Consider the following 21,636-nt stretch of genomic DNA (forward strand, 5'->3'; position numbering starts at 1 on the left):
TGTTCCAATGTTTAGAAGACACCATTCTGAAGAAAAAAAAAGTGTACTGTGGTTAACCCAATTCTTACCTAGGTGAATATGAATGATATCTATAGTGTAGCAAGAAAAACTTGATATCCATAATGTGCCTGGACAGAGTCAAAGAATTCAATAAACCTCCAAAGAAATGCCAGGTTATACTACCTTTTAGATATACAGTCATGTGCTGTGTAATGACGTTTTGGTCAATGACAGATTGCATATACAAAGGTGGTCCCATAAGATTAGTGCCATATAGCCTAGGTTTGTAGTGGGCTACACCATCTAGGTTTGTGTAAGTACACTCTACGATGTTCGCATGATGATGAAATCGCCTCAAGATGCGTTTCTCAGACTGTATCCCCGTCGTTAAGCAATGCATGACTGGTACCTGGGTATTGAAATAACCATGAAAAGAATTCAATTCTGCATGCAGCGAACCAGTTGTTCCTATCGGAGAAACAGCTATATAAATATCTTCTTTGAGCAAATGAGCAGTTGAATTTCGATGATTTAAACAGATTTCTTTTCAATTAAAAAATGTTATGGAGGGGCCGGTCCCATGGCATAGTGGTTAAGTGCACGCACTCCGCTGCTGGCGGCCAGGGTTCGGATCCCGGGAGCGCAGGCCATGCTGTGATGTCCTCCCACATAAAGTGGAGGAAGATGGACACGGATGTTAGCTCAGGGCCAGTCTTTCTCAGCAAAAAGAGGAAGATTGGCATGGATGTTAGCTCAGGGCTGATTTCCTCACACACACACACAAAAATGTTATGGAGTAAAGTTATAAGAAAACCCTATGAAAATAATAACAATACATTTGCAACAGACTCAAATAATAAGATATTGTTTGGTTTTCTTTACTGAGGTTTTTTAGTATAGACTCCATCTGAATTATCGTTCCTTGGCCTCTTGAGATTTGCAAAAGTACAAGGATTTCTAAGAATATGTATTCCCCCCCAGTAACATATTTAGCTGTAAAGAAATGCCACTCATCTGAAAAACGTTTATGAGATTTGCAGTGTTCTGTAAACTGTCCTAGGTCCTGGAATGGGATTGAGGTTAGAAAATGGAGGAGGAGATACAAAGATGAGTAAGACACCCCGATCAGATTGCATTTGCAATGGAGTGTGGGAACACTGGAATTTCATAGCTCACCATGGTTCTTAGGGGAAAAGTGAAAAAATTGAGACAATTGGAATAGGACTGAACTTTTCCATGTTGGCCGCATTCTGGCTATGGTCCTATTGATTTTCTATCAGTTCATCAGAATATGCCCAGAAGCCATAACTTGGAACAGTACGTATGAGCTTATCCATATTTTATAATACATCAGTAGCAAAGAGATCACCAATTCTTCTCTCCTTTTTGACTAAACCTTATGGAAACAGTTGAGGCCATTTATGGGACCTGCAACCTGGTAGATGCTTAGCGGGTCTCACCACCTGGAGAAGTGCAAAGGAACCCTAAGGTCACTCCATGGTAGCGTGGCTAGTTGGGTCAGAAGTGATTCTATCCTGCCAGTTCCTGCTGTAAAGAGTGGGGTTGCTCTTTATCTTATTCATTCTATATATTTACACTTAAAAATAAAATGAGGGGGCTGGCCTGGTGGTACAGTGGTTAAGCGCACGAGCTCCTCATCAGCGGCCTAGGGGTTGTAGGTTCGGATCCTGGGCGTGCACTGATGCACTGCTCGTTAAGCCATGCTGTGGCGGCGTCCCATATGGAGTAGAGGAAGATGGTCACAGATGTTAGCCCAGGGCCAACCTTCTTCAAGAAAAAAAGGGGAGGGTTGGCATCAGATGTTAGCTCAGGGCTAGTCCTCCTTAGACAAATAAATAAATAAATAAATAAATAAAATGAGGAAACCAGAAGCCAATATATGACTTTAGTATGAATCCCTCAAGGAACGTTTCACTCATTCAGTCATTCAACACTAACTGAGTACGGAAGCATCTCATGCAGGGGAAAACACAGTGGGACCAAACATTGAGGACATAGTGAGGAAAGACTTGGTCCTCGCCCTCTGAGAGCATGGATTCTAATGAGGAGGAACACATTTGCAATGTGGTAAGTGCTTACTGCAGAATGGCTTCTGGCCAGGTTTTTTCTAAGAGGTTACTTAACTCATTTATGTGTTTTGGCTAAACTGAGCGGTCTTTCCACCAGGTGCTTGACAAAGTTGCAAAACAACCACTTGACTTGGTGGTACGGAGATATCCACATCCTGATCAGGACCATCAACTTTGAGGGTCAGCCAGAGCATTTTCCCCCACAGGATAAAAGCACCTGAGAAGACGCAGACTGGACTGTGTAATCTCTGTCTTCCCCCTCCTCAAACTCCAATTAAGAAAGGATTAGAAATAATCTGAGGTCCCACATACAGCAACTAGAAGGATGTGCAACTATGACATACAGCTATCTACTGGGGCTTTGGAGAGAAAAAGGGGAAAAAAGGAGGAGGGTTGGCAATAGATGTTAGCTCAGGGCTGGTCTTCCTCAGCAAAAAGAGGAGGATTGGCATGGATGTTAGCTCAGGGCTGATCTTCCTCACATAAACACACACACACACACACACACACACACACACACACACACACACAAGAAATAATCTGAATGGGGAGGTGTAATGTCTCTGTGATCAGGACTCAGACTTCCTCATAGAGCTCCCCATCCCCCTCCTCCATGCTCACATTCGTGCTAACTCCTGACTGGTCCTTCTAACCTCAAGGCCATTACACCTCAGCTGTGGGGTAGAATGGGGTGGGCTTATTTCCTATCCATTTATTTCTCTTTAATGCACAGAAGAAGGATGCTAATTGCTCAAGGGGATAGAGTTTGGTTATCAAAACTTCATTTTTTGTCAGGTCTTGCTCATCAGTTCGATGTTACCAGACTCATAGAACATCAATATATCTTTTATTTTGTTTTCAAAACAAGTGATATTAATAGTATTTGGCGAGAAAATTTTCAAAACATAGACTGACACTTTGCTTTTCTTTCCTCACCTCCAAGATGAGATCATTGTCCAATAGAGCTTTTAGGAAATGTCCTGTTCTTTGTTAAAAGAGACTGCAACACACCTGCTATAGTCTGAATGTTTGTGTCCCCCCAAATTCATATGTTGAAATCCTAACCCCCAGAGGTGATGGGATTAGCAGGTGCGGCCTGTGGGAGGTGATTAGGTCATAAGGGTGGAGCCTCATGAGTGGGACTAGTGCTCTTATAAAAGACTCAGAGAGCTCCCTTGACCCTTCCAGCACATGAGGATACAACTAGAAGTCTGCAAACCAGACGAGGGCCCTCACCTGACCATGCTGGCACCTTGATCTCAGACTTGCAGCCTCCAGAACTGTGAACAATAAATTTCTCTTGTTTATAAGCCACTCAGTCTGTGGTATTTTGTTACAGCAGCTCGAATGGACTAAGTCAACATCTCTATTATAACAGTAATTAGAGACTATCTTGGAATGTATACCTTTATCAGAGTCCTTCTCTCTCAGGATTGCAGAATCTACCCACTCAACTTTTCCTCTATAGATTCTAAGCATCATGAGGGCGGAGACTATGTCCTGTTTATCCACATATTCCCAGTGCCTGGTACAGTGTCTAGCACCTGGTGGGGATCAATACATGTTTGGTGAGCCAATATTTGTTGAATGAAGGAGTGGATATTTAAAAAGGTTACGTAGTTATAATGGAATTCCATTGTATGATTTTTGTTTGATGTCTGATTTCAAAGGAGTCATTTTTCTTGTCTGAAAGATCTGATAATGTCATTTTATAATCTTTTGATTAAATCAAACATACCAGCATTTCCTTTCAAGTATATCAGCCTATTATTCCATAGTTTAGTCGTCTCTCTCTAGATAATAAGGAGCTCTGAACTCCAAGGGACAAAACCTCCACGTAATTCAAATGTATTATACTCAAGGCAAAGTTTCTTTTCAGGTAAAAATTATACTGCACTTTTTTTTATTAAGTGAAAGTTAACATTAACATTCTCAGGAGAGTTTTTGTTCCCATTGCAAGTCTTTGACTTTCATTTATTTGTGACCTATTTTTTTCATAACGTAAGTGTATGACGTCCCCTCTCAGTGAGTAATTGGGGAAAAGGAAGTAATGAGGCATCCATGAAATGAGTTAATACAGATGGAGTAAGTGATATAGTTGTGACATTGATCTTATCACCATAATGCCTCTCAACATAATGATCTACATGTTTATTAGTATTGATGGTATTTACTCACCTGTAACCTGCTAATAAACATAGAGTGCTGAGACATTGCTCCCAATATGTGAGCTTCCTCAGGGAATTTTATTTAAATGGCTGGTGTCATTTACTATATTTTGGGTTCATTGCTCGTAAGATTTAGAAGAATTTCTTCACTGTAAAATGTGAAATAATAAACTTTTTCAGATGACTGCAATGGGCAAATCAAGTTAATTGAATTACACACTTGATATTTAATGTCATAGATTAATTTTTATGTGTAAGCAATTATTAGATCTAAAAGTCCCCAAGTTATAAAATTATACTCATTTTGAAAATTTTTCTTGATTTAAAAATAAACTTTTATCCTCAGGACAGATATTGAAAGGGTATATTTTGTAAACATCAATATTTTTCCAAAATGATTGGCCATTTTTTTTCTCAAGGCTCGGCAGAAAATTAGGAAATTCATAACTTGTCCAATGACTAAAGATAAAAACTTCCATTGATTTTAGATTTATTCGTTGGTTATTGTGTCTGCATCTCTAATCTAATGGTTAGACATTCCAGAAATGAGTTGGCTCCACTCTGGCTTGGAGAATTATACTTGGGTGGAGGAGAGAAGGAGCAAGGGAGGGAACCCTGGATTTTGTAAGGATTGAGCTAACATGTAAAGTCTTGCCTCCCATTTCTTTTTCAGAGCATGATAGATACTACTGGGATAAAAATAATTCTCTAGGAAAGCAAGTATTTTAATAAAACTGTAAATTATTTTAGCATTAGTACTGAACTTCAGAATAATAAGTATGGCAGTGATTGATGAAAATGTCGAGTACTGGCAAAAATCTTAGTAATGGAAAAATTTTTTCAACCTGTCTGTGAGACAGCAATGCGTTATTACCTAAAAGTCATTTCATTAAAGGTAAATATTTATTTCACTCTCTAGATTCATACTTCATGTAAAGGCAAAGTTGAAAATACGGTAATTAGTCTCAGTGGAATTTGTGTCTCTGCTCCCATAAAGGTCGTCTAAATTTTCCCAGATGTTATGATTAATTTTCATTATTGCTTTCAGCTTATCTTTCTTTCTAGTTCCCCATTTTCTCTTTTCTTATTGTTCCCTGTTCTATCAGAACAAATTCCATTTCTCATGTAAGGACCAAAGAAGGATTAGAATTACTTATAATTGAAAAGTTTGATTTGAACCTCGTTCCCTCTTCCTCTTTTTGGTTGTGTGCCTCCTTTTTCTGCTCGTTCAGAGCCTCACTCAGGCTACTTTTACTATCGTGTTTTACACTGAGCTGTTTGGAGAAATGAAGCGAAGTCTCAGCCCTGAGTCGTTCAGATATGATTCTTGTGGCCCTCAAACCTTCTGGACACGAGTCTTTGATTCCCTCATTTCCAAGCTTAATTTGCAGCTGCTTTCTTCTTGTACTTTATTGTGGATGTTAAAGGCGTTTTTGAAGCGACTTCACATGACATTAGGATTATGAATGGAATATTATGTTAAACGTTTAGAGTACCCTGACCTTCCTAATTTATGACTATTTAAAGTGATTTTTGTAAAGCACAAGCTTTACCAAACTGGTTTATTACAAGATGAAGGAGCCATAAGAGCATAGCAAGCAGCAGATTGTTCACACCTCACCCCATAGCCAATCCTGCGTGCTTTTTTTTTTTTAAAAAAATGGGTTGTATTTTATTTTATTTATTTATTTTTTGTGAGGAAGATCAGCCCTGAGCTAACATCCATGCCAACCCTCCTCTTTTTTTTGCTGAGGAAGACTTGCCCTGGGCTAACATCTGTGCCCATCTTCCTCCACTTTATATGGGATGCCGCCACAGCATGGCCTGACAAGCAGTGCATTGGTGCGCGCCGGGGATCCAAACCCAGGCCGCCAGCAGCAGAGCGCGCGCACTTAACCGCTATGCCACGGGGCCGGCCCCTAATCCTGTGTTCTAAAAGTGTAACTAAGGAACTTCTGTGGGAGGGCACATTAATATCATTTCAAAAGACTAGAGAATATATCCAAACTATTGGGAGATTGCAGAAATAAAGCTGATTAAACATAATTATTGACCTAAACGCATCTTGAATTCATTTATATTTTTGGGCAATGACATTCTTGGATTATGATATTCAAGAAGGCTACTTCATTTTATTCATTAATTTTTCTTTTTATTTATCTCCAAATTCATTATTTTAATTAAGTAATGTTTTGTAGACAAGGCCTTGGTGAACAAGTACATGTCTATTTTACTCACATGTTATGGTCAAGATCACATTCTGGCACAGCCTTTATATTTATAACATATTTAAAAGTATTTTTAGTAAGAAATATTTTAGATGTACAAAACATATAAAATAATTTCAAGTATAATGTATAAGGCAGTGTCCTGGAAAATTGAATTTGAGGAGAACTTAATATGGGATGATTTACCAGGTTTAGGGAAACTTGGATGGTTGTTTCAGTGACCCCAGGGCTAGTAACAGCTGGTTATTGCCCCTAGGCCCAGAGGGGTGTGATAGTGTCTAAGATGGCCCCACCGATCCCTGCCTCCCCATAAGTGTGATGTTCATGCCCTTGTGTATTCCCTTCCTCTTGAGTGTGGGCTGGACCTTGTCACTTGCTTCTAACGAATGGAAGATACTCAAAGTTGGAAGATACTCAAAGTAACGGGATGTCACTTCTGAGATTAGGTTACAAAAGGACTATGGCTTCCATCTTGCTGTCGCACTCACTTGCTCTGAGGGAAGCCAGCTGCCGTGGGTTGAGCTGCCTCTGGAGAGGCCGTCATGACAAGAAGCTGAGAGATGCCTGAACCCCGCAACCTGTGACACCACATGAGGGAGTTGAAGTGAATCCTCCCTCAGCTGAGTCTCTGGATGAATCCACAGCCCTAGCTGACACCTGGATTATGGCCTTGTAAGAACCCTTGAGGCAGAGGCACTCAGAATCTGTGAGATAATGTTTGTTGTTTTAAGCTGCTGAGTTTGAGGGCTACTTGTTGTGCAGCAATAGATAACTAACACAAGAGGGTAGGGAGAGAGCAGTCACGGAGCTAGAGAGGGCTGTGTGGAGATCTCCTGCTAGGAGCTATGGCTGTCAGTCAATGGTCACGTTCAGTTTGCAGGAAGCTGGGAGAATAAACACCCTGATGTCACTCTCTGTCTCTGAGTCCTGCTGGAGCTCCCTATTTGCCAGACCCAGCCATGAGGCAGGAGGTAAGGGAGCCCTTTGATGCAGTCCACATAGGTCAGCCTCCGATGACTTGGAGAAGGCGGAGAAAGAGGGGAGTGGATCTGGAAGATATGTATGTGCATATGCAAAGAAATGAACCTCCCTGTACTTACCATTCAACCTAAGAAACCATCATTATAAAGACGGTTGAAATCCTCCCTCCTCCTCTCTCAGCACGCTCTTCTTCCTTTACCCAGTGGTAGTCTTGATCCTCATTTGGGGGCTTATCATTCCCATGTGGGTTTTCGTCCTGTCTCTTTATTTAGGTTTCATGATCAAAGTGTCCCAGGCATGTGCTAGAATAGTGTTTTATCTTTTGAATATTCTACCTTGTTATTTTAGCAGGCAGGATTGCTGATCTGTGTGCACAGAGGGGGCCCTCAAATTATGCTGGCTCCGTTGAAGTTTCACACTGTTCTGTTCTTTCTTCTATAGCAGGGGTCAACAAACTTTTACTGTAAAAGTCCAAAAAGTAAATATTTTAGGCTTTGTGGGCTATTAGATTGCTGTGTATCAAACTATTCAATTCTGGCATTGTAGTGGAAAGCAACCATAGACAATACGAAAATGAATCAGTGCGACTGTATTTCAATAAAACTTGATGTACAAAATCGGGGGGCAGGCTGGATATGGCCCATGGGATGTATCCTTGATCCACAGCATCCTTGAGGAAATGGCAGTGGGATAAATCATCCTGGTGGCACATGTGCCTTCCAGAGGAAGAGACAGTTTTGAGTCTGAAATCCTAGAAGGCTCATAGTCCCATTGGAGAAGCCGCTCTGCTTGTGGACTCCTCTAAGAGTGGGCAACATCAAGAAGAGAGAGGTGTGCTGGAACCTTTGGGGGACCTGAGCACTGGGAGGGAGCAGGGAATGCAGGAAGCAGATGTAGTGCTGGCTCCTGTGGAGTCAGCCTCAGAGTGGGCGATTTGGAGACTGTAACAGCACAGGTGACGACAACACCACTGGGCTGGAGCATGTGGGGCAATCATGTGGGTGGTGGCTTGAGTAAGTTCCCAGCAACGTGTCCAGAGCACAGTGCACTGAGCGCAGTGCACTGTGGTTAGCACAAAGCTGAGTGATTCTGGGACCACAGGCTACAACCTGCTCTAACACAGGAGTTTAAGGCACCACTGAGCAGACTCCCAGAGAGCCCTGGTGGGGAACAATGCTGGGAAGGTAAGTGTGTGTGTCGGGGCGGGGGTGGAAGATGAGATTCTGTGGGGAATCTTGAGCTATCAAACTGCTGATCTAACCATTGATGAGGCACCTCTTGTACCCTCAAGTGATGGGTAAGGGTGCTGTCTGAGGTCGGGGGGCACATGAAGATGGTGTAAGTAGCTGATTTCTTTTTCCTTACAAGTGCTTCCCCACATTCACCTCCTTGAAATGCCAGCTTGCTTCTGTCTTTTCTTTTTAAAATTCACAATTCAAAAGAGTTCTATGACACACAAATCAGGCAATATCTTCTGAAATAAAACAAAGGAGTTCCATAATCAAAGTTTTCTGAACAAAGACATTTCCCTCCAAAAGAAGAACTCAATTCCTGGCTATAAGATCCTGAATTTTTTTTTTAGTTCTGTAGCTGATAGTCAAATCTTGAGTTCTGCTGTTAGAGAAAAGTGCTTTGTTTATAAAAATAGCTTGGTAAGCAGTTGGGTGTGGATTGGCATGGATTGGAAGGGGAAAAGGAAACAAATAAATAGTTAATCCTATATGCTTAAAAAATAAAGACTGTACAGTTTAAGAGGGGAGAAAAGCCAAGAAGAGTAGAGAAGAGAGGGAAGGTGGGGGGCAAGGAGGAGAGAGATTAGGCAATGTGTCAAGACCCTGGCATCAATGGACAGTGGTGGCCAATGAGAAGTTCCTTGTGGAGGGGTGACCGGAGGACTTTTACTAATGTCTAATCTTTGACTCTAAGTACTTTGCATTGCTATCATGTAATGCTCCTTGCCTCTCCAAGCCCTCAGGCAAGTCCGATGTTTCTTATTTATTTATTTGATACACTTATATATTGAGAAATGATTACCATAGTGGGGTTAGTTAACACTTCTATCCTCTCACATAATTACAATTTTTTTTGTGTGTGGTGATAATATTTGAGATCTACTCTCTCAACAACTTTCAAGTATATAATACAGTATTGTTAACTCGAGTCACAATGCTGTACATTAGACCCCAAGAAATTATTCATCTTCTAACTGCAAGTGTGTACCCTTTGACCAACATCTCCCCATTTCCCCCACTCCCCAGCTCCTGGCAACCACCATTCTACTCTCTATTTCTATGAGTTCAGCTTTTTTAGATTGCACATATAAGTGAAAACATTTCGTATTTGTCTTCCTCTATCTGACTTATTTCATTTAGCATAATGTCCTCAAGGTCCATCCATGTGGTTGCAAATGGCAACAACAAGAAGGATTTCCTTCTTTCTCATGGCTGAATAATATTCCACTATATTTATATACCATATCTTCTTTATCCATTCATCCACTGATGGACACATAGGTTGTTTCCGTCTAAGTCTTGGCTGTTGTGACTAATGCTGCAATGAACACGGGGGTGCAGATATGTCTTCAAGATAGTGTTTTCATTTCCTTTGGATATATATCCAGAAGTGGGATTGCTGAATCATATGGTAATTCTATTTTTAATTTTTTGAGGAACCTACATGCTGTTTTCCATAGTGGCTGCACCAATTTACATGCCCACCAACAGTGCACAAGGGTTCCCTTTTATCCACGGCCTCCCCAACAGTTGTTGTTTCTTGTCCTTTTGATAACAGCCATTCTAACAGGTGTGAGGTGATATCTCATTGTGGTTTTGATTTGCATTGCTCTGCTGATTAGTGATGTTGAGCATCTTTTTATGTTCCTGTTGGCCATTATATGTCTTCTTTGGAAAAGTGTCTCTTTAAATTTCTGCCCATTTTTAAATCTGATTGTTTATTTTTTTTGCTGTTGAGTTGTATGAGTTCCTTATATATTTTGGATATTAACCTCTTATCAGATAGATGGTTTGCATATATTTTCTCCCATTCCATATGTTGCCTCTATGTTTTGCTGATTGTTTCTTTTGCTGTGCAGAAGCTTTTTAGTTTGATGTAATTCCATGTGTTTATTTTTGCTTTGGTTGCTTTTGGTGTCAAATCCCTCTCCAATGCATCCAGGTTTGTACTTTTTTTGTTCCAACAATGCGCTAGAACTTCTATGATGAAAACCTGGACTTCCTCAAAGGCTCTCTTGCCTGTAGATGATTGTCTAAGACAGTGTTCTCCAGGGGCTCCTAGACTGCAGCCAGGAGAGGCTGGCGGCAGTTCACGGGCCACTGCAGGGTCCACAGCCAGGACTGAGGTCTGTATGCCTGTCACCCGATGCGCTGGTAGGCGAGATTCCTGCTGGGTCCCTTGGCATGTAGTGCTGGATCCCACAGCTCCCACAGAGGCAGTTTTGTCTGTGGATTTAAGTCAAATTGTTGTTGTTGAGGGACTTCTCATGTTGCTGTTGCTGATGTCACTCCAGGAAAGTCTGATATTTCTGTGGAGCCTTGTTTGGTGCTCTTGTGGGAAATAAAGGGCACTGAAGGACATGTGGTGAACCTCACATTCACATCTCTGCTGATGCCATGAAAGAGGAATGTTCTATGAAGAGGGACAGGAGTCCAGGAGTGCCCGGTGATAATCAGATGTGAAGCGAATGGCAGTCCTTGGGGAAACTGACAACGACCCAGATAAGCAGGGAAGTGTGGCACTGACCCTTTATACCAGGTGAGCAGAGGGAGTGAATATACGACACCTGGCTCATGCTCCTCTTATGGATTCACAAAGCCTGGTTAAAAGCTCGGAGAAGTCCTAGAGTAACAACAATAACAATAGTGAAAACTTGCTTAATTTTGTTTAATCTAGAATTTTCCAAATGTATTTGGCCATGTATTCCTTTTCTAAAACCACTGACATTCTGTAGAACCAGTGTTCTAAGGAACAGTCTTTGCCTTTAACCATTTCTCTGGTTGTGATCAAACCCTTCATTTAAAAATAATCTTCAAAATACATGTTATTAGCAGTCTTTGAAATCTACTGATATTTTTGGACATCACAGTAAGAAGCCCAGACTTTGAAGTAAAAGGGAACATGAGGATGGTCTTGATGGAGGGTTGACGGGGCTCGATAACGGACTGGGTGTAGATAGTGGGGCAAGAACAGAATCAGCTGACGCTCAGGCTGCTGGCTTGAGCTACTGGGAGAGGGTGGAGCATTTCCCGGGGTGAGGAAGTTGGGAGAAGGGGCAGGTTAGGGCTGTATCAAGGAGGAAGAGGCCAGCCGGGTCAGGAGCTGCTGAGATGTCACATTAAAAGGAGGGAAAGAGAAACATTATTTAGCTCCATGCTAAATGAGGCACTACGCTAAATGCTTTAATACATGTAATTCCGACAAAAATCGTGGGAAGATTATTGTTTTACAGGTGAGGAAATAGGCTTGGAGAAATTATGTAACATATGCAAGACAAACATCCAGTTACTGGTAGCAGGAATTCAAACTCAAGTCTCTATTCCCTAGGCTTCTCTTCCTTCCAGAGATCTCTATCACATCATCAGCATCTGCATCTACCTGTGGCTGATCAGCAAGTCTGGACAATTCACACTGTAGAGGTTTATAGTTCTTAACTCTGATTTCTTAGCCTAATACTGCTGCATTTTGACCTTGTTTTTCCTTGCTGGAGGGTGGGAAGAGACATTTCTTATAAAGATTTTTGGGAGAAGACTGATGAAATTGTAACTTGTTTAAAGGAGGCTAAAAATGTAAATGCAGGTGACTCCATCCTCTACTAACACAGAAAAATTATGGTGTGTCATAGTTCATTCTGAAGTTTATTGCCCAAATATTGAATAAAGCATGTTATGACATTATATTGACATCCTATTTCCACCAATAACTCAGGTACTAGAAAATTTATGCAATACTGCCAGTCAAGCCACAATTCTTGGTATAATTCTCAGTAAATGTTGGATAACTGGGGATGGATGGAAGCAACATGATGTAGTTGAATATTTGAGCAAAGAGGAGCTCTTGCATTTAGCCACACTGTTCTAGAAGGTGTTTAAAATTTGGTTTAAAAAATGAATCTGACCTCTTTGGATATTTTCCTTACGATGTTCTAAGATTTTGCAGTATAAATAGTTCTGGTTTGACCAGGTTGACTAGTGTTGGGTTAAACTCCTCAGTTTTGTCATAGGTAGGCCGTGAAGTAAACTATTACCAGCAGGTTATACCTGTGTGTGCAGCACCATTTGATTCTACTGTGAATTGTTCTGTTATTTCTCAGATGGATAGAGTTGGCTACAAAGCAGTGAATTTTTATAGAATCAATTAACTTAAGATTCTACTACCCAGCAGGCTGAATACCAGGTTATCATTTTACTTTTGTTTTTATAACAAAAAACCTTTTGTTTTTTGTTTCCTTCCTTCAGGGAAGGAATATGGAAGAAATGAAATTCTGGCTCTACAGCTGCTATGCTAAGATCAATTGTTTTAAAATAGCACAAACTGACATATCGCAGAAGCTCAATAAATTCAGTGATTGATGCTGCTGACATTAGGGAGAGCATTGAGCATTTTAGATGACCATTCATCTTTCACCCTTCCTACGAAAAATATCCCCTGATTTGAGCCCTGTTACCCATGGCTCTGGAGGCTACTGCTGTCACTCTAGGGGAAGCAGTGTAGGATGATGTTGGGAGCAAGGCCTCTGGAGCCAGGCGGCCTAGGCTGGAATCCCAGCTCCCGCTAGAATAGCTGTGTGACTTTGGCAAGTTGCTTAAAATTCCTGTGTCTCAGTTTCCTCAACTGTGAAATGAGGATGATGATGATAAGCATTCCTACCTCATAGGGTTGTTATGAGGTTTATGTGTCTGACACATAATAAATGAAGTCCTGGGAAACTTACAGTCAGTATCCTAGCCTGGACTGATTTTATCTCAATTCCATTGTCTGTACCTTCACTCTGCTTCCGGAACTCACTCTCATGGTCCCACCTTGGATCTGGTCACCACTAGGATCTCATCTGCTTTTGGACCCCTGCCTTTTGTCCCTTCAGCTCTCTCACTTTCTAAGTTCCATCATCTTTGGATCTTGAATTTGTGAAGACTTTCTGTTCCTTGTCAATTCCATTTGCCTTTCAAGTGACATACCTCTGCTGGATTAATGTTCATCTCTCTTCCACTGATATCTTCTAAACTTCTCTGACCAGCACATTCAACTCTCTTGCCCATCTGCAATGTCGTACCTGGATCAATCCAACAGCGAATCTTCTCTGGTTTTATTCTTGGGCTACTGAACCTCCGTGGAAACCCAGAGCATTGTGGATAGATGTCATTATAAAAAAATCAGGGTCTCCAATTCTAAGCAGACCCACATAGTCACCAGGCGATTCTTCCAGGTACCTTTGTTCAGCTCCCTTTCCTACTCCCATGCCAAGCTGTCCCAACTCTTATGACTTTTCTCACGCCTCCTACTCTAGAACTTTCTCCTCACCGGAGCTAGGAGGTGTGAATATCCTTAACTTCTACTGCTGATTTTCAGATTAGTCTCCATCTGCCCCCATATTTCTCTTCTCCCCTTTTTCTCAGAGTTCAGATTAGTTCCTCTATGATGCTGTAGATCCTGTCTGCACTCGTTGCCTTTGCCACCCCAATCATGCAGCAGTCTCTTTTACGTCTCCTATATTTGGAACCTCTTCCTCCCCTGTAATGCGATGCTTCAGTTTCGTTCATCTTAAAAACAGAAACTCGGGACCCCCCGTTCCCCTCTGGCCTGTGTTTCCTCGTGGAGCAGGCTGGATTGTCTGGATGTCCTCCTCTCCCATTTGTTCCCCCGCCTCCTGCAGTCTCACTTCTCTCTTGTTCTAACAGTGACCCTCTGCTTGCTGAATCCATTGAACTCTGTTCTCTATCTTACCTCACCTCTTTGATGCACTGTTAGGGACTTCCTCTTCAGAACTCCTTCTTGTGTGTTCTTCCTCATTTCTGGTTTTCCTCTTACCTTCTGACTGCTCATTTAAAAAGTCCTCTGTGGACTCATTTCTCTCCCTGCTTCTTAAATGCTCAAAAGGGTTAGTTTCTCAGTTTCTTTTCCGATTCACAAGCTCTATGTAAATAGTGTATTCCACTTTTAAATTCAACCCATAAATCAAAGACTCCTGATTTTATACTCTAGCTCCACACCCAAATTGGTCATGTGATTCCCCAGACTCAAACCCAAACTTATCCTTAGTAGTAAATTCAAAGCTCTTTGCAATCTGACCTCTGCTTACCTTTTCAGCCTGATCTCTGGCCACTTTGTTCTAGCACATCTAGTTCTCCAGATGCAATGTGCTGTCTCATTGCTTTGAACGTCCTTCCACTCTTGTTCACCTGGAAAGCTCCCACGTGTCTGACAAAATTTGGCTCAGTTGTCACCTACTTCGCGAAACTCCTCTGACTCCTTCTTGATCAATTTTGTAATGCTTCTGTTTTGCAGCATCCTGTTCGCATGTCTCTTATCTACCCATTCCATCGCTTGGTAAGTGTTTACATGCCTGCCTGCTCTAAGAGAGCATGAGCTGCTCAAGACAGGAATTTAACTTGTGATTATTTTGATCTTGTGGTCATGTTTATCTTTATGTTCCCCATACACAGCACAGAGCCAGGACGAGGGTGAGGAAACAAAGGTGCTTACTGAATGAACAAACTGACGATGCCTTCTACCCTCCCGAGAGGTGGCTCCTGCATTACTCTTGCCCCTGTGGCTTTCCACTGCCCTTCAGGACACTGGCTGAAGCACTGTCAGGGAACTGTAGGGCAGTTTAAGCACAAGGGTTTTCAACTTACCTGGGTCAAGAGAATACTTTTGTACACATTTTAAGGAGATGTGTGTATATTTGTGTAATTATCCATAAAATTTAGGTCCTGATCCATGCACCAAGATTTTGAAAGACATCAAAGGGAGGTTATCCTAATGAAGGTTAAATGGCCAGTCTGGAGGGAATTCAGGCAGTAGGTCTAATAAGAAATTCAGCATATACAGCTTCAATTTTATCTTCTGATTGTAGACAGTGGGATTCTTTTGTCTGATGTTGACACTTTGAGAAATCTGTGCTTTTTCCTGGGGTGAGTGGGGGTCTGAGCACGTGCAGCCTGCTGACTTAATGAAAGGCTCAAGGTGCAGACATGGGCCGGCCCGTGTGTCATAAAGTCTGGTCTGTGTGTGGTCTTTGGCTCCCCTTGACATCTGTGAGGATTTTCCATCTTGGCTCAGAGCTCTTGAGAGGGCATGACTTGCTGAAGACCCTCTGGGCTTGTCTCCTTCAGGGGCACAGTGTTTCTCCTCATGCTCAGGTACAGGCTTATAAAGATAATTGACCACCTGTTGTTCCATCATCTCGAGTTCCACAATCCTAAGGACAGTTCTCTTATTTTCCTCCCTCCTCCCCACCCCAATCCATTTCCTTTAGAGAACAGGAAACTCGACTAAATTAAATGGACTCTTTTCTAAGAAAAACATGTCAAATGCACTGAGCAAAACACAAAGGAAAATGTATTCTGCTTCTAAGATGATGTTATTAACAAAAGTAAAGAAAAGAAGCATCTGAATAGAATAGTTAGATGAGAGGCTTTAGTTTTGTTTAAATAATCCATGGTTTTGTTAAATTTTAAAAAGTAACCTCTACTCCAATATGTCAAAGGAACTAGGTATTAGATCCCTACAAAGTTTTTCCTCTAGTAAAGCTTATAAGATTAATACAAAATCACAGAAATATTTAGTAATTAAATAAATACTCTAAGTGACAAGCAAATTTACTAACACTGGTAATTTACATGGAAATCAGAGAAACAGTTCTCCTAATATTACATTTCACTAGTTTTTTTTAGATAGAAATGATTAAACACGTAAATTCAAATTTAAATTATTCATAACTACAGTAGCTGCAATATTGGCTTCAAGCATTATTAAAAGTAAATGTTTTGCTAATTTGGTAAACCATATATTAAATTTATGATAAATCAAAGTGTTTCAAATCTTTAACGTGAGTTTTAGACCCCAAAACCCCCTGGCCTATGTTGCCACCAAAGATTCTGTTACATGACCTTTCTCTATATAAGTCTCCTGAATTTTTAATAACACAACAGGGACTGAACTCCCTCTGGGTAAATCTTTCTTTGTGAAAAAATTTCCAAGGGGAAATAAGTCCAGAAACAAGATTAATGCTATCCTGTCCCTCGTGCTTAATATTTTAGCACATCTGTTTTTTCTGTCCTAAATTCAGAGCATAGACTAATTTTGTTTCACTTACAACCCCAAACAGCTTGGAAAAAATCCTGACTTTAGGTAATAATCCTAAACTGGAACTGTAGTGTCTAGTTGGTTGCCACAGAGGCACCGGTGTCATGTATTCACCCATGTTTGCAGACTAAAAGCTAACTTGTTATGCATCTAGCTTAGGAAGTAAAAGACGTTTCATATTGGATGATCTTTTCTGTTTTGACATGTTAAAAACAAACAACAGGGGGCCGGCTGGTGGCAAAAGCGGTTAAGTGCTCTTGCGCCACTGCTGCGGCTCGGGGTTCGCTGGTTCGGATCCTGGGCACGCACCGACACACTACTCGGCAAGCCATGCTGTGGCGGCATCCCATGTGAGGTGGAGGAGGATGGGCATGGATGTTAGCCCAGGGCCAGTCTTCCTCAGCGAAGAAAGAGGAGGATTGGCAGATGTTAGCACAGGGCTGATCTTCCTCACAAAAAAAACAAAAACAAAAACAAAAACAGAAAACAGCCCCAAATAGAGTCACTAATGCTAAGTTCCACGTCACCAAACTGAGACTTAATTACAGTTTTGGTTCTCCCAGAAATGGAATCTTAAAACAATCAATCAGGAATCACCTGGCCCGCACCGGTGAGGTCATCTGCCTGACTGACCCCCTGCCATCCCCTAAGGGAAAGTAACCTTGCCACAACCAATCTGACTTTTGTTGGTATAACTTCCTGTTCCTGCTCCCTTCTATAGGACTATAGGAAAGACTATAACAGTCTTTCGTTTTGTACAGCTCCTTGGAGCCCCGTCTATCTGCTAGATGGGATGCTGCCCAGTTCATGAATCATTGGATAAAGCCAATGAGATCTTTAAAATTTACTGAGTTGAATTTTACTTTTTAACAGACACCATCAAAGGCTTTGTCTGGTGTCTGCCCTAGATAATGTCATAAGTCAATTCACACTGCTCCCTAGTCAGCACACCAAAAGACTGATTTGGGTACCACTTCATTAGGAGATCTTAGCACATCAAAAAGATATTAACATTAACTCTTAGCCTTGGGAATTAGAGTATGCACAAACATAAATGTTTGTTTTACTAAGTTAACAAAACTGTGAATATACAAACTGCCTGAGGGATGAAATTAGCCATAGATTTTTAGAGATGAATCAGTTAAACAAACCTTTAAGTTGAAACCGGAAGTGTCAATGCAGGCAAAGTATACTGATTTGTGTATTAAAGATGGACATCAGCTGTTATAAAGACATTAAACCTGACATTTTTACTTGTACTGTTCAGGCTGACCCATGTTCATCTGAAATATGCAGATGATAGAGGTTAAACTTTTTTTTCTTAACTGAATTATGAGGAGAATGACTTTTGCTTGTGTTTCCACACACCAAACCTACAGCTTCACAGGTGAACACATCAAGCGTTGGAAGAGCGACAGCCTGGACCTTTGCTGAATTACCGGCCTGGGAGCTTCCTTTGGTTTGAAGATGGTGTTGTACTAGCTTGTGGCATGCATTTTGTGCAACTGTGGACTTGAGAGTGACTATATCTTCCTCAACTTGCTTGTTGGCTAGCATGAAGTAGACAAAATTAAACTTAACCAGCAAAGGGATTAATTTCAAAGGTGATGGGAAGAAATTTATACGTGGAATGTTTAGGAATAATAGGGAAGAGGTTGGGGAAAAAGTACAATTCATGGTGATGGAGGTACAAGTTTCCCAAGGAAGAGACAGGATTAAAGAAAATAAAAGGCTAAATTAATTGGGAGCATAAAATTTGCGAGTCTCTTCCTGTTGACTCAAGCAATGACGTCTGAGATTTTCTTTTCTCAGCCACCTACGGCACACACAACAGAAAGCAATGTGGAAAAGGTCACACCATCAGGGCAGAGAAAACTCACGTTCTTTGGGGTGACAAAATATGAAACAGTTCTTGGCTGGCTGTTTTGGTTTAACAGAATTTGGTGAAAGGAACTTTGAGCTGCTAGGAAAATCTACTTTTCTTCTGGAAAAGCTGATTTTCCCCATGAGAAACCCTGATGTAAAAATTGCTACTTTCATACTACCGTCCACAGAAATATTAATAAATGCCATTCTAAGTATTGATTAAAATAGTACTCGTTCAATTTTATTTTACCACATATTGTAAAAAGAGTCGAGATAAAGCTCTCACACTATTTGCATCTGTCAATCTCTATTGTGCATGTGAAAGTATACAGGCAACTTGGGTTCTGTAGGGGCTGGAAGGTTCATTTATTCATTCGCTCAGCATTTTATTATTGAACAGTAGGTTCTGGGAATATCATGATGAGAGACAGTCTTTCCTTGGGAATTCACAGTCTAAAGAGAGAAGACAGAGAGTTAAACAAAAAATTGAAATAAAATGTTAGAGCTCTGTTCGAAGTACGTACAAGGCAATTGGGAATGATTATCAGCGAATGATTGAAACTTACATTTTTAGGGGAGACTGAGGCGTTGACATTCAAGCTAGACCTTCAAGGTCAAAGGATTTTGCTGGATGAAAAAATGGGCTGGGCATTCAAGCAGAGTAAAACCCTGGAAGCGTAAAAAGTCTGAGGGGTTAAATGCTGTGACAGACTCCTTTTCCCCCTTTTTATGGAATTGCTTCTTGAAGGATATTTAATTTAAGAAAATCTTTAAATTCTGGAATAGGCCTGGTTGTGGAAGAGAGCAGCAAGATTTGTCTGGTTGTGGGGACCCATCTGGAAGGGTAAATTTTCACTGAGGACAGCAAGGAGGCATATAACAAATCTTTGTAGCTTTGATGTTGGATTTTATTTGCCCACATAGAATGGAGGAAAACAGCACAGGATGATGTCGAGGAAATAAGGGCAAGGCCTTTGAGGAGGGTTTGGATTCTTCATGGTTTGTGAAAGAGATTATCAGGACCACATCTCTAAAAGAGAAGCAATCCACACGCCAAACATCCTGGTATTTACCAGCAGGAGATTCAGTTTGCACTGCAAGGGAGTGTGGACTCACCCCCAAAGCAAATACACAATTGTGTGTGTTTTACTCTGCTGAAGGCTCTTGAAATCAATTTCTAACCCATAAAATAGAAGTTTCTCAAACCCAATCCACTATAAAATTTATCTCTGTGGAAAGGCCAGAGCTGTTACAGGAGGGCAGGGCGGTGGATCAGGAAGCTTTTCTGTTTAAATATTTAAATAGATTTCTATTTGAACAGCTAAATGAAACCAAACTCACTGTCTTATCTCAATAATTAAAAAGAAAATTGCTGAGCTGTCTTTGCCAAGTATTCACGCCGTTTCCCCCCCTTTCTTGAGCATTCTTAGGGTATTCAAGTGTCTGTGGTTTGGTTTCTTTTTGGAATAACTCAAGCAGGCTCTCAGCAAGCCGTATTTCCGGAGTAACTGTGGGCCTGGCTTCACTGGCTTCCTAATGGAGAACAAGCTGGCTTAATGATTAATCGCCACATCAGTGGGGCTAAACCGTGCCTCCCAGGGCCTCCTCCCCGGGTGCACAGCCTGCTGGGGCTCAGCACGTTTCTCCCTGTAATTGACAGCTATAGATCTGTTTCTCTTCATGCTGTTTGCCTCAGAAGCTGCCTCTTTTACTTGCACTAGGCAGGATCATTTTAATTTTGACCTTGGGTCTTATCTATTAATCTTTTCCCTGGTAACATTATCTATGAATTTTTCTCTCTTCATTTTTTCATTATCCCAGTAATTCATGATTATTTCAGAAAAATTAGAAAAATACGGATTAAAAAAACCTAAATTAAAAGCAGCTAAAAATTTTGCCATCTACTGATTACAATCATTAGCATTTTGATATATTATTCCTGATCTTTCTTCCTATAGATATATGTGTTAAAATATGTATTTATAAAATTATAAACACACCACATATATGTGTATCTATATCTGTATATCTATACGTACACATGCACACATGGTGCATCATACTGTTTTAATCTATTATTAATGTATTTTCAAGTCAACAAATATAAACGTGCTTTATAATTTTGTAGAATCAGATTGGGACCATAAGTTACTTGATGCTCTTTACTTTCCCTAGGATCATGGAACTTTGGTGACATTAATATTTTATATTTTTTTGGTATATTTATGTGGTCCTAGCAAGACTGGCATTAAGCCACTTAAATTATGGGCATAATAAGAATGATACAAATATTTAAAGCAACTCTGGCCGCTATAAAACACCTGTAAAGAAGTTTACCAGTCTTTGCTTTCATTTGATGTCCTGCCTATCCCTCACAGACTGCAAAATGAAAGGGAACATTCTGCACTATTGGCCTTCAGTAAGAAGTTTAGGACCCAGTGGTTATCTGCTGTGCAGCCTGCGGGTTTAGAACCACCGCTACCACAAAGGCCAGCCTGGCGGTATGAGTACTGCATTTGTGCTTGTTTGAAAGGACGCCAGCAGAGGGCAGCGCGTCTCCAGGACAAGACCCACCGCAGCCAAGGGCTGCTCAACAGGCTGTGGAGGGACTTTGAACATTGCTCTAAACACAGACCAACACACTATTTTACTGGAACATTATTAGTCTCTTAGTGAAATATTTTAAGAATTTGAAGTGCTGACATTAGAAGATGGAGGCAATATAGCAGAAGCAAAATATTTGTTCATTTAATAAGCTGTTACTGGCCACGTACAAATGCCACACAGTAGAAATATAGAGTTGTAAGACCAAATCCCTCCCACAGATCAGCGGGAGATGATGTAGTAATGTGTCCAAAGAGCCATGACAACACTCATGCTGGATGAAGTCACTGTATTCTAGAGGAACTCAGAAAAGACCCAACAGAAGAGTTATGTTTGAACTGAGTCTTGAAGGATAGTAGGAGTTCACTAGGCGAGTGG

At 41.0% G+C, this 21,636-nt stretch overlaps 1 long non-coding RNA gene across 2 annotated transcripts in view; it reads left to right on the forward strand.

Moving 5' to 3' along the window:
- LOC147917418 (uncharacterized) overlaps positions 1-18,854 on the forward strand; it is a 33,710-nt gene extending 14,856 nt beyond the window's left edge. The window contains exons 2-4 of one of the 2 annotated variants that reach the window (XR_015549671.1): positions 14,986-15,027; positions 15,144-15,175; positions 18,168-18,854. This is a non-coding gene — a long non-coding RNA (uncharacterized LOC147917418). The remainder of the gene's footprint in view (positions 1-14,985; positions 15,028-15,143; positions 15,176-18,167) is intronic. The other variant, XR_015549670.1, reaches the window with a different exon arrangement.
- The last annotated feature ends 2,782 nt before the right edge of the window (positions 18,855-21,636 follow it).

This window comes from Ceratotherium simum, chromosome 3 (assembly GCF_057802395.1).
Source record: "Ceratotherium simum simum isolate JZ-2026a chromosome 3, ASM5780239v1, whole genome shotgun sequence".
In the NCBI taxonomy this organism is placed as follows: domain Eukaryota; kingdom Metazoa; phylum Chordata; class Mammalia; order Perissodactyla; family Rhinocerotidae; genus Ceratotherium; species Ceratotherium simum.